Source organism: Ailuropoda melanoleuca, chromosome X, assembly GCF_002007445.2.
Source record: "Ailuropoda melanoleuca isolate Jingjing chromosome X, ASM200744v2, whole genome shotgun sequence".
In the NCBI taxonomy this organism is placed as follows: Eukaryota; Metazoa; Chordata; class Mammalia; order Carnivora; family Ursidae; genus Ailuropoda; species Ailuropoda melanoleuca.
The window spans coordinates 46,975,818-46,988,912 of NC_048238.1; positions in this window are offsets into that span (position 1 = coordinate 46,975,818).

The window sequence follows — 13,095 nt, forward strand, 5'->3', positions numbered from 1 at the left end:
ATTGGGAGATGAGTGAAAAGGCAAATGTCTTTTCCCTGAGTTTTCAAAATCCCCTTGCATAGAGCCCGTATAATTGCCCAGCTTGACTGCTTCATATATCCCTTCCTTTCTTAGCCCAAGTGGCAGTATGCAGAGTGCTGAGACACCCAGACTTTGCAATCAGGCTGCATGTCTGTGACTCAATGTTTAACTATTTGACTTATGGACAAATCACTTGCTTTCTCTAAATGTTGTTCTTCTCATCTAGAAAAAGTGGATAATAGTAATTATAATTACCTTTTAGAGTTGCAAAGAGAATTAAATTGAGTTAATATTTAGAACTGGCTTAAAAGCATATATATATGCATATACCACGTCTTCTTTATCCATTCATCTGTCAATGGACATCTGGGTTCTTTCCATAGTCTGGCTATTGTGAGCATTGCTGCTATAAACATTGGGGTGCATGTGCCCCTTCGGATCACTATGTTCATATCCTTTAGGTAAATACCTAGTAGTGTAATTGCTGGGCCATAAGGCAGCTCTATTCTTAACTTTTTGAGGGACCTCCATACTGTGGAAACATTTTTTTAAAAAGATTTTATTTATTTATTTGACACAGAGAGAGAGACAGCCAGCGAGAGAGGGAACACAAGCAGGGGGAGTGGGAGAGGAAGAAGCAGGCTCCCAGCGGAGTAGGGAGCCCAATGCAGGGCTTGATCCCAGTTCTCTGGGATCATGCCCTGAGCCAAAGGCAGATGCTTAACGACTGAGCCACCCAGGCACCCCAGAAACATTTTTTTCTTGATCCAACATTTCACTTTAATGAATGTTTATTGAATAAGCTCTCTATTTTGGGTGTTATTCTAAGTGCTGGGGGTCCAGAGATATAAGAACAGTCCCTACTTTCAGAAAGTTTAAAGCCTAATTTGAGATGGGCTGGTAAACAACCAACAGCAATACATTGTGAGTTGTGTTATAATGGAGAAGTGGATAGCATGCTCTGGGATCACACAGAAAAGGTGAAGGAACTCCAAATTGAAGAGTCAGGAGGGTTTTCCCAGGCAGGTATTATCAGAGCTGGGTCTTCTGCAGGCACCATTAGAAAGCTTGAATCAATTTCCCTATGGCAGGCAAAGGCATGCATGTTCCTAGAACCCATGCCCCTCTAAACCAAAACATCTTGAATAAAGACTGACTCAACATTTCTACTCCCCTTGACCCTCTTACTTCTTGGTTTATTTAATGCTACAAAAGCTAATGAATATCAGCTCTGGAAAGGCCTCTCAAAAGTCAACGGTTTTCAATGGTTTTCAAATTGGATTTGAGAAAGCCCTAAGATTTCAGAATAAAGGTAAGCTACCCCATTCCTGGTTCAACTAGAGCTCAACTGGTATTGTTTTTATATTTGGGGTTTTCATAAAAGAGATTTTTCAACATAGTGTTCTGTTGCTTAAAAAAACTGGATTTTAAAGAAAAACAGTAATTTAGTCCTACTTGTCTTTATTTTAAAGATAGGTAAACTGAGGATTAGAGTAAGCAGGACCTGGCCAAAGACCAAAGAAATGCAAGAAGAAAACAAGTGCTATTGAAACAAACATGTTTATCTTCTATTTGTCGAAAACAGCTTTGCCAAAGTGCCTTTTTAGACTCTAAGTCCTCCAGTCCCAAGCTAGAAGCCCTGCCTAGGGGCACCTGGGTAGCTCAGCTGATTAAGCATCTGCCTTTGGCTCAGATCATGATCTTAGTGTCCTGGAATGGGATCCAACCCGGGTCAGTCTCCCTGCTCAGCAAGAAATCTGCTTCTCCTCTCCCTCTCCCCCTCCCCCAACTCCTTCTCTCAGGTACTCTCTCTCTCTCAAATAAATAAATAAAATCTTTATTATTTTTTTTAAAAGAAGCCCTGCCTAGTGTGGCCTTGATAGCAGTGGAAAGCCAAGTAAAACTAAAGAGGACCAGAATCCAGGGCCAAGAATTTTCCCCATTCCCCTGTTACCACATATGCACATTGGTGTTAGATGAGTGTTTGAGGGAAGATTCAGGTCCCACATAGAAAGCTGGACTAGGCACATTAACTGACAAGCCACAGACCAGAGAGTTAGTTGGAGTGTGATGTGAATTAACAGGAATGTCCCCACAGTTGGAAGATGCAGAGCAAGAAGGCTCCAAAGGATTAACATATTTGAAAGATCCCGGTAGGTGGTTGACTCCAAAATGGTGTGTCCATAAAGACAAGGGATCTAGCTACTAGACTTCAGTTAGTCTCTGATATGAAAGCAATGGAGTAAGGTAGATACATTGTCCAATGAGATAAAAGCAGGTCTCTGTTGTGGAGGGATTGGTTACCTGAGCAACAAATTAAGGCATAGGGAACAAGATGAGAGCCTAATGATTAGCACTGGGTCAAAATGTTGACACTTTCCAGATTGATACATAAGTTTAATGCAATTGATACCAAAATACAGGGGGGAAATGGGAGTAGCTAGAGGCAAGATAATTCTAAAAATGACATAGAAATGTAAAAGAACTGGAATAGCTAAAAACAATTTTGAAAGAGAAGACTAAAGTGAAAGAAATCACTGTAACCTATTTCAATACTTATTAAATAGGTACAGTCTTTAATACTGTGTAGTTTGTGGAGGAATAAGCACAGAAATCAATGGAATAGCATAGAGAGCCTAGAAATAGACCCAGACAAATATACCCAACTGATTTTTGGCAAAGGTACAAAAGCATTTCAGTAGAATAAAGATGGGATTTTCAATACATGATTTTGGACCAAGTGGTTATCCAATGGCAAATCAACAATAACAAAAAAATAATCTTGACATAAACACATCTTATACAAAAATTAACTCAAAATTGATGATGGACTTAAATGTAAAATGTAAAGCTATAAAAATTTTAGGAAAGAAAAACAGGAGAAAATCCTTAGAATCTAGGGCTAGGCAAATACTTCTTAGATTTATGCCAAAAGCATAAACCGTAAAAGGAGAAATTAATAAATTGGACTTTATCAAGATTTAAAACTTCCGTTGAGAGAAGATGAAAAGGCAAGCTATAATCTGTAAGAAAATGATTATATATATATATATATACACACACATATATATATTTAATGTTTTATTTATTTATTTGACAGAGAGAGACAGTGAGAGAGGGAACACAAGCAAGGGGAGTATGAGAGGGAGAAGCAGGCTTCCCGCTGAGCAGAACCCTGGGATCATGACCTGAGCTGAAGGCAGACGCTTAACAGCTGAGCCACCCAGGTGCCCTGAAAACGATATTCAACAAGGGACTAGCATCTAGAATATATAAAGAATGCTTAAACTTCAACAGTAAAAAACAACCAATCTGATTAGAAAATGGACAAAAGATAGGAAGAGATACTTCACAGAAGAGGATATACAGCTGGCAATTAAGTACATGAAAAGATGTTCAACATCATTAGCCATTTAGGGAGTACAAATTAAGACCACAATGAAATATTGCTACACACTGATCATAAAGGTTAAAATTTTAAAAATGGTGATAATACCAAATGGTGGCAAGGATTCAGAGAAACTGGATCACTCATATATTGCTGGTGAGCATGCAAAATGGTATGACCACACTGGAAAACAGTTTGGGAGTTTCTTTTTAAAAAGGAACATGTAACTATTATACAACATGATAATTACACTCTTGGGTGTTTATCCTAGAAAAGTGAAAATTTATGTTTACACTAAACCCATACATTTATAGCCATTTTACTTTTAATAGCAAAAAACTGGAAATAAACCAAATGTTCTTCAACACATGAATGTTTAAACAAGCTGTGGTACATTCATACCATGGAATACTACTCAGCAATAAAAGCATAATTATGCTGAGTGAAAAAAATGCTGATCTCCAAAGGTTACATACTATATGATTCTATCATGTAACATTCTTGAAATGATAAAATTATAGAAATAGAGAACAAATTAATGGTTGCCAGGGTTAAGAGAGGGGATGGTAGTAAGAGGGAAGTGGGTATAACTATAAGAGGGCAACACGAGGGATCCTTGCAGTGGTAAAAATGTTCTGTATCTTGACTATATCATCAGTTTCCTCTTTGTGATATTGTACTATAGTTTTTGCAAGAGTTACCATTGGGGAAAACGCAGTAAAGGGTACCCAGGATCTATCTGTATTATTTTTGCAACTGTATATGAATCTACAATTACCTGAAAATAAAAAAATCAAGAAAAAATACTGTTTATCTTGATTATTATGTTTGTTGGATCCCCTTAAAATTCTTCCCAAAGCAAATACCTCCCTTATTTCACCTTAGTTCCAGCCTTTCTCCTTTTCTTCTGTATCTCAGGGCCTAGCTTAGACCAGGCCCTCAATGGATTCACACTGTACAGGTGGGGAGTGGATAACTCCCATTAGAAAAGTTATACCTAGTAATGTTACCCTCACAGGGAAAAACAGAATTCCTTTTCTCCTTCTGTCCGTGTCTATTTATTTTCCTTTTGGCATAAAGATTAATTTTCAACATTGTTGAGACAATCTGGATTCAGTTTATGAGCCCAAGTACATCAGTGATCTTCTACCTTTTCTAGAGATGTTAAAGAGCATGCACTTCAGTGTAAAAGCACCTAGACCAGGTGTTGAAAGCCTTGGCATCTAATGCAAGACCAGAAACTCACTGACTTTAGGACATTTGACAAGTCACTACTTCTTGGAGCCTCAGTTTCCTTATCTGCCAAATGGAAATAATAATGCCTTCCTGTCTAAAAAGCTTTGTAACCTGGAAAATACAGTGTATCTGAAAGACATATAAAAGTCCATTTTACACCTCTCTATCTCCATGAAGTAAATAGATACAAGAAAGAAGGTGTGGGGGAAAAAAGTAAGTAATACTCCGTTTGGGGGTGGCAGTGTTATATTGGTATAGTTCTTTCCGTTGCACCTTTAAGATCATCCCAGTAGTGAAAGCTGGTTAAGGACAGGATTTCTCAGTGATGAAGAGCCTCAGATTTATTTCCATTTTTGAAGGCCCTTGGGAATTTTAAAAAGGAAAAGTTGATAGTTCCTCAATAAGTCAAAGTTACCATGTAACCCATCAATTCCACACCCAGGCATATGCCCAAGAGAAATGAAAATTAAATTAAAAAAATAAAAAGAAAAGAAATGAAACCTATGTTTATGTCTACACAAAAACCTGTATATGAATATAGCAGCATTATTCATAAAACCCCAAAAGGTAGAAATAAGTCCCCAAAGTCTATCAACTGACAAATGGATAACTAAAATATAGTCTATCCTTACAATGAAATATTATTTATCCATAAAAGAATGAAATACTGATCACCTGCTAAAACGTGGATAAACCTTGAAAACATGCTAAGTGAAAGAGCCCAGATTGAAAAGGCCACATATTGTATGATTCTATTTATATGTAATATTCAGAATAGGCAAATCCATAGACAGAAGGTAGATCGCTGGAGGATCAGAGGGGTGAGGAATACAGAGTGACTTCTTAATGGGTATGGGTTTTCTTTTGGTGGTTATGAAAATGTTCTGGAATTAGACAGTGGAAATGGTTGTGCAACACTATAATTGTAATAAAAGCCACTGAACTGTACATTTAAAAAGTAATTGTACCTTTTAAAAAGGGTGAAATTTATGCTATGTGAGCTATATCTTAAAAAAATGTCAAATCATGTCTTATATCAGTGACAGTATTTAAACTCATCTGGAGATAATGCCAAAAGTCTCAAGACCTTACATGAATGTGACTTTTAAGCCAACTGGGTCTTCTCATCCCGTATACCTCCTGATCCTGCCCTATGATAGGCTGTGATTGAGAATCCCTCAATGTATGCCATCCGCATGTCTTAAAATTGTAACTGAATCCACTAATGCTGCTATCCAGGCAATCTCCTTGTGTCTGAGCACTTGGCAAGACATAGAACCCTGCCCACTGCTCTATGGGGTTTAGAATTACTCACATTCTCAAATTTGGGTGTCCCTTCACAATAGCTGAATGCCCTAAGCCTTCTTTCTCCCAGGCATACTCACTATGACTTGGTCATGTCATTGATATCATTCCCTAACTCCAACTTGCTGGCTCTGCCCCACTTGTGCTCAAGTCTGCAGGGTGAAGTTTCTGCTATTTTCCCATTTTTCCATTACTGGTTACTGTGGTTGATGCTGCCAAGTTTCACTCCCTCTTTTCCTTCCACATATACAAAACACTACCATGGTATATCATTCTTCACCCTGCTTTTATTGCTGGCCAGTGCCTTTACTTTGGACAGATCTGACCCCCCACTCTTCCTGGCCACTGATTATGTCCTGAAGTAGACTATTCCAGAGCCCCAGAGGCTACCTCCCTGCTGATTCCTTAGTATTGTGCAAGAATCTGGATATATGGCTGCCTGACCCACCTACTGCAAGGCTTCACTTAATGCTGCCACTTCAGGAATTGGACCTTGGTCTTAGACCATTTAACTGTGCAATCTTCAGCCAACCTCTGCAAATGAGACTATTTCATCCCTCCCACCAGACAGGATTATTAGATTTAGCAAATAAAGTACAGGACACCCAGTCAAATTTAAATTTCAGGTAAACAATACTTCTTTAGTATGTCTCATGTGATATCTCAGACATAATAATTTTTTTGTGGTTTATCTGAGATTCAAAGTTAGCTGAGCATCTTGTATTTTATTTGGCAACCCTGTCATCATGGGAATTGGCATCAGCTTAGCCACCCCATCCCTTCAAGCTCCTTATCTTGGTGTTATCCCCACTCCCTTTATATGCTGCCTGATTTATTTAATTCTTAATCTCAGGCTTACTGGTTATTGCTAAGGGTTCTCTTTTTCCCCACTCTCCTAGGGCTCCTCTCTTCTCTATTTTAAACCTGCCTATTCCTTATTCCAGAATAATAACAAAAGCTATTTGAGCACTTATATGTCAAGCACTGTGCTTGGTACTTTTATTTCATCCTCAAAGCAGTTATTATTTAAATGCCCACTTTACAGATGAGGAATCTCAGGTGCAAATATGTGAAACAAATTTACCCAAAGACTCACTAAATGGCAAAGCCAGGATGTTAGCCATACTTATTTTCATGATTCTAATATAATTATTTACCATTAAAAGGGGTCTATATCAGAATTTTTAAAAATTTTGTGGTTTCATTTTAAAAACAATTATCATATGGTTTCTCTCATCTATGGAACATAAGAACTAGGAAGATCGGTAGGAAAAGAAAGGGATAAAGAAAGGGGGGGTAATCAGAAGGGGGAATGAAGCATGAGAGACCAAGGACTCTGAGAAACAAACTGCGGGTTTCAGAGGAGAGGGGGTGGGGGAATGGGATAGGCTGGTGTTGGGTGGTGGGGAGGGCACATATTGCCTGGTGCACTGGGTGTTATATGCAACTAATGAATCATCAAACTCTACATCAAAAACCAGGGATGTACTATATGGTGACTAACATAATATAATTAAAACATATTTAAAAAAATAACTTTTTTATTTGCTAGTTATAGAAACACAACTTCATTTTTTGCATGATGATTCATCACTGAATAATAATTGATATTTATTGAGTACTTACTATATTCTAGGTAGTATGTTAAACCTTTTCATGTATAAATAAATTTATCATAAAAGAACTTTATGAATTATGCATTACCATTATACTCATGTTAAAGCTGCAGTAACAGAGTCAGAGAGAGGTAGGTAATATAACTACCCCAAGATCACTTTGTTAATAAGTGATATCCCTAGGATCAAACCTAGGCAAACTGGCTGAAAAGTTCATGTGCTCAACACTATGTCATACTCCATATGAATAAGTTAAATAAAATTTTGGTTTATTAGATCTGTGTTTTTTAAATCAGGGTGTTCTTAGGGACCCAAAACACATTTTTCTTTATATTAATGTCCAGAAACTTTGTACTATTTTGTATTGCTGAGTTGTTGCAGTAATCATCTTTTCCAGCTTATGGACTTTAAGTTGAAAGGAGGTTGAGGAACACAATAATGAATTATTAGCTATGATATGCTTTTTGTCTCTTCTTGGCTTTTTTGATGCAATGATATAGTGTTAAAGCAACAGCATTTCAACAGATACTTAAGATGAATTCTTTCCCAGTTTTAAGATGGCTAGGTAGTAAGGGAAAATACTGGAATTTTAATCATATTCTCTTCTTTATATCTCACCTCCTTTCACAAAAAAAAATTCATGCAGTTTAAGGAGCTACACACATTGTGAAAAAAAAGTGAAAAAGGAAAGAGGAACAAATGGGAAATGAATACATAAGATAAAGGCAGAGGTAAATACAGAAAAACAAATTCTTGCATAATTGTTAGTGGTAGCCATAACCTATCTCTGAGTTTCTGAGCAGCCAAGGTTAAAATGAAATTACAAACTCAATCATGCTTCCCATAGGATTCATTGGAGAAAACTACAACAACAAATTAGTTTCTCAAGATTCCTTTTTCCTTAAAAAAAATAGATTTTAGGTGACATCAAGAAAATGACAGACAGCTCCATTCCCAACCCATTAACAAAACAAGGAAAAACAAGCAAAATATTGTTAGAACCAACTTTGTTAGAATTCTGGAAGACAGTCAAAGGTTCAAAATAATCAAGAGAATTTTAATCAAGAAATTCATGTGGAAAATTATTGTAGGAAAGTTTGTGGTGTTTTTATTTGTCATTGTCCCACCCTCTCCTCAGATTGACAATGATCTTGAGGAGGGCAGTTGCATTTGCAGAGTGAGACTCTGGTACCTGGTTCCAGAGGAAGCACAAGAGACCTCATTTGCAATTTATCATATAGGCTGTTCTAACCTATCTGGGGGCTAACTAAAAGACTGATAAAGGCATTCATGTCTGTTTCATCTAACTTGGAATTTATCCAGGCTAGAAAACTGGTGGATGTTGCTTGAAAACATTGTAAGTCACGGTAGACAAACCACACATTACTGGGGCAAAAGACTACTGTTGAGATAGGCAATAGACATCCTGAGGCCTGGGAGAAAAAGATGGAGGAGAGTTTCCTTGAGAAATTAGGGCAGTCAAAAGAATCTCTGTTGGGGCACCTGGGTGGTGCATTCAGTTAAGCATTGGACTCTTGGTTTTGGTTCAGGTTGTGATCTCAGAGTTGTGAGATTGAGCCCTGTGTAAAGCTCCATATTCAGTGCAGAGTGTATTTAAGACTCTCTCTCCCTCTGCCCCTCCCCACTCTCTCAAATAAATAAAAAAAATATTTTTTTAAAAAAGTACCTATGGGGGTGCCTGGGTGGCACAGCAGTTAAGCGTCTGCCTTTGACTCAGGGCGTGATCCCGGCGTTATGGGATCGAGCCCCACATCAGGCTCCTCTGCTATGAGCCTGCTTCTTCCTCTCCCACTTCCCCTGCTTGTGTTCCCTCTCTCGCTGGCTGTCTCTATCTCTGTCGAATAAATAAATAAAATCTTTTTTTAAAAAAAGTACCTACGTATATGAAAGAATTTACAAAGCCACATAGTATACAGGGCAAGATGCATGCTCACAAAAGACCTGTGAAGACCTTAAGCTTACACTTGCAGCTGATTCTTAGGTTTGATGATTAAAAGTGGGGTGCAGGCTAAGTGTCAAAGAAAGGGCCCACCACAGTGGAGGGGCAGGTGAGTGCATGCATGCCTGGGGAAAAGCTCTCAGGGTGGGGTCCCTGTAAAGGACAGTACAGGGTGACCCTCTATCTTCCCCAGGGAGAGGAAGAGCAGTACATGCAAGATCCCATGACTGCTTTCAGTGCTGGGGCCCTACAAAGGGCAGTAATAGGGGACTCTCCAACTTCCCCCAGGAGGATCATTGTGGGCCTGCACAGCAGGAGTCTGCAGAGTTTGGCACACACAAAAGTGAAGACCATTTATCCCAGAGGGTTTACTAAAGAAAGGGGACTGTGATCTTTTGACTCTGGGGCTGGAGAGATCAGGGCATGCTCATTTTTATTTTGATCCTCTAAAGAGGTAAAGAAAGCCTTCAGGGAACAAAAGCCACACAGAGGACCAGCTTATACTGAGCCCAGCCCCCTGGTGAGGGGCAGTGCAATTTAACCCAGGCAAAGACACCTGAGAAGCAGTGCAGCAGGCACCTCCCCAGAAGACCAACCAGAAGAACAGGTGCACAGCAGGTTTACAAATTCCACAAGACTGTAAAACTCCAGTGCTAGGGGACAATAGTATATAGAATTCGAGGTTTCTTCTCATGATTAATTTATCTTTCATTAAAAATTTTTCTGTTTCTTTTTTTTCTTTTTTCCCTTTTTGACTAGTTTCCAATTTTTATCAGCTCTTTGTTTTTAGGTCTTTAATTAATTTTCATTTTTTACATCTACATTTTATGGATATATTCTTCAATTTTGGCCTCCTTTCACTCTATTCAATTACATATATATATAAAGTTTTGTTTTCTTTGCAATTTTGGGATTAGTGTCTTCTAACACAGAGACCAAAATACACTCAGGAATAATTGGATCACCCTGTTTTGTCCACCCTGTGAGATTATATTCTCTCCCCCCACCCCTCTTTCGTTTTTGTTTGATTGTTTTTCTGTTTTGGTTTTTGACCTCCTCAGAATTGTCTGGTGTGTATTTCACTTGGGTCATGGTTGATATTTTTGATACTGATCCCTTGTTCATCACATTCTTCTCTGGGCAAAATGACTAGGAGGAATTCACAACAAAAGAAAGAAATAGAGGTAATGATCTCTGCCATAGATCTAATTAATAGGGATATAAGTAAGATGTCAGAGATGGAATTCAGGATAACAATTATAAAGTTAATAGCTGGGCTTGAAAAAAGCATAAAGACACTAGGAAAACTCATAGTACAGAAATGAGTTCTACTCAGGCCAAAATTAAAAATGCTCTAACTGAGATGCAGTCTAAATTGGATGCTCTAACAGCTCGGGTAAATGAGGCAGAAGAAACAGCAAGTGACAAAGAAGACAGGTTGAGGTAAATAAAGGAAACTGAGAAAAAGAGAGAAAAACAACCAACAGACCATGAGGAGAGGCTCCAAGAGCCATTGATGCCATAAAATGAACACACATCAGAATTATTGGGGTGCCTGAAGGTGAAAAGAGAGAGGGGGTAAGAAGATATATTTGAGCAAATCATAGCTGAGAACTTCCCTAATCCGGGGATGGAAAAAGGCACACATGTCCAAGAAGTAGAAAGGACAACTCCCAAAATAAACTAAAGAGAGAAGCTTTTAAATTTCAAAGATAAAGAGTAAATCTTTTATTTTATTTTATTATTATATTATGTTAGTCACCATACAGTACATCCTCGGATTCCGATGCAAAGTTCAATCCTTAATTAGTTGCATATAACACCCAGTGCACCATGCAATACGTGCCCTCCTTACTACCCATCACCAGTCTATCCCATTCCCCCACCCCCTGTCCTCTGAAGTTTTCGGTTTTCTTCTAATAGTCCATAGTCTCTCATGTTTCATTCCCCCTTCTGATTACCCCCCCTTTCTTTATCCCTTTCTTCTCCTACCAATCATCCTAGTTCTTATGTTCCATTCACTTAGCATTATCTCCTCCAGTGCCGTCCATGTTGCAGCAAATGTTGAGAATTCGTTCTTTCTGATAGCTGAGTAATATTCCATTGTATATATGAGAATTCGTTCTTTCTGATAGCTGAGTAATATTCCATTGTATATATGGACCACAGCTTCTTAATCCAGTCATCTGTTTAAGGGCATCTCAGCTCCTTCCATGATTTAGCTATTGTGGAGAATGCTTCTATGAACATTGGGGTGCATATGGCCCTTCTCTTCACTACGCCTGTATCTTTGGGGTAAACACCCAGGAGTGCAATGGCTGGGTCATAGGGAACCTCAATTTTTAAGTTTTTAAGGGACCTCCACACTGTTTTCTAGAGTGGTTGTACCAAATTACATTCCCACCAACAATGTAGGAGGGATCCAATTTCTCCACATCCTCTCCAACAATTGCTGTTTCTTGCCTTGTCTATTTTTGCCATTCTAACTGGCTTAAGGTGGTATCTCAGTGTGGTTTTGATTTGAATTTCCCTGATGGCTAGATTTTGAACATTTTTTCATGTGTCTGTTAGCCATTTGTATGTCTTCATTGGAAAAGTGTCTGTTCATATCTTCTGCCCATTTTATGATTTGTTTATTTGTTTCTCGTGTATTGAGTTTGAGAAGTTCTTTGTAGATCTTGGATACCAGTCCTTTATCTGTGGTGTCCTTTGCAAATATATTCTCCCATTCCGTGGGCTGTCTCTTAGTTTTTTTGACTGTTTCCTTGGCTGTGCAGAAGCTCTTTATCCTGATAAAGTCCCATAAGTTCATTTTATCTTTTATTTCTCTTGCCTTTGGGGATGTGTCGTGGAAAAGGTTGCTCTGGCCGATGTCATAGAAGTTGTTGCCTATGTTCTCCTCTAGAATTTTGATGGATTCCTGTCTCACATTGAGGTCTTTCATCCATTTGGAGTTTATTTTTGTGTATGGTGTGAGAGAGTGGTCAAGTTTCATTCTTTTGCATGTAGCTGTCCAATTTTCCCAGCACCATTTATTGAAGAGACTGTCTTTTTTCCACTGGGTGTTATTTCCTGCTTTGTCAAAGATTAGTTGCCCAAAGAGCTGAAGGTCCATTTCTGGGTTTTCTATTCTATTCCATTGGTCCATGTGTCTGTTTTTGTGCGAGTACCATGCTGTCTTTGTGATCACAGATTTGTAGTACAGCATGAAATCCGGCACTGTGATGCCCCCAGCTTTGTTTTTCCTTTTCAACAGTTCCTTGGAGATTCGGGGCCTTTTCTGTTTCCATACAAATTTAAGGACTATTTGTTCCAGTTCTTTGAAAAATGTCCTCGGTATTTTGATCGGGATAGCATTGAAAGTGTAGATTGCTCTGGGTAGTATGGACATTTTAACTATGTTAATTCTTCCAATCCATGAGCATGGAATATTTTTCCATCTTTTTATGTTCTCCTCAATGTCTTTCAAGAGTGATCTATAGTATCTAGAATATAGGTCCTTTACGTCTCTGGTTAATTCCAAGGTAACGTATGGTTTTTGGTGGTATTGTAAAAGGGATGGATTCCCT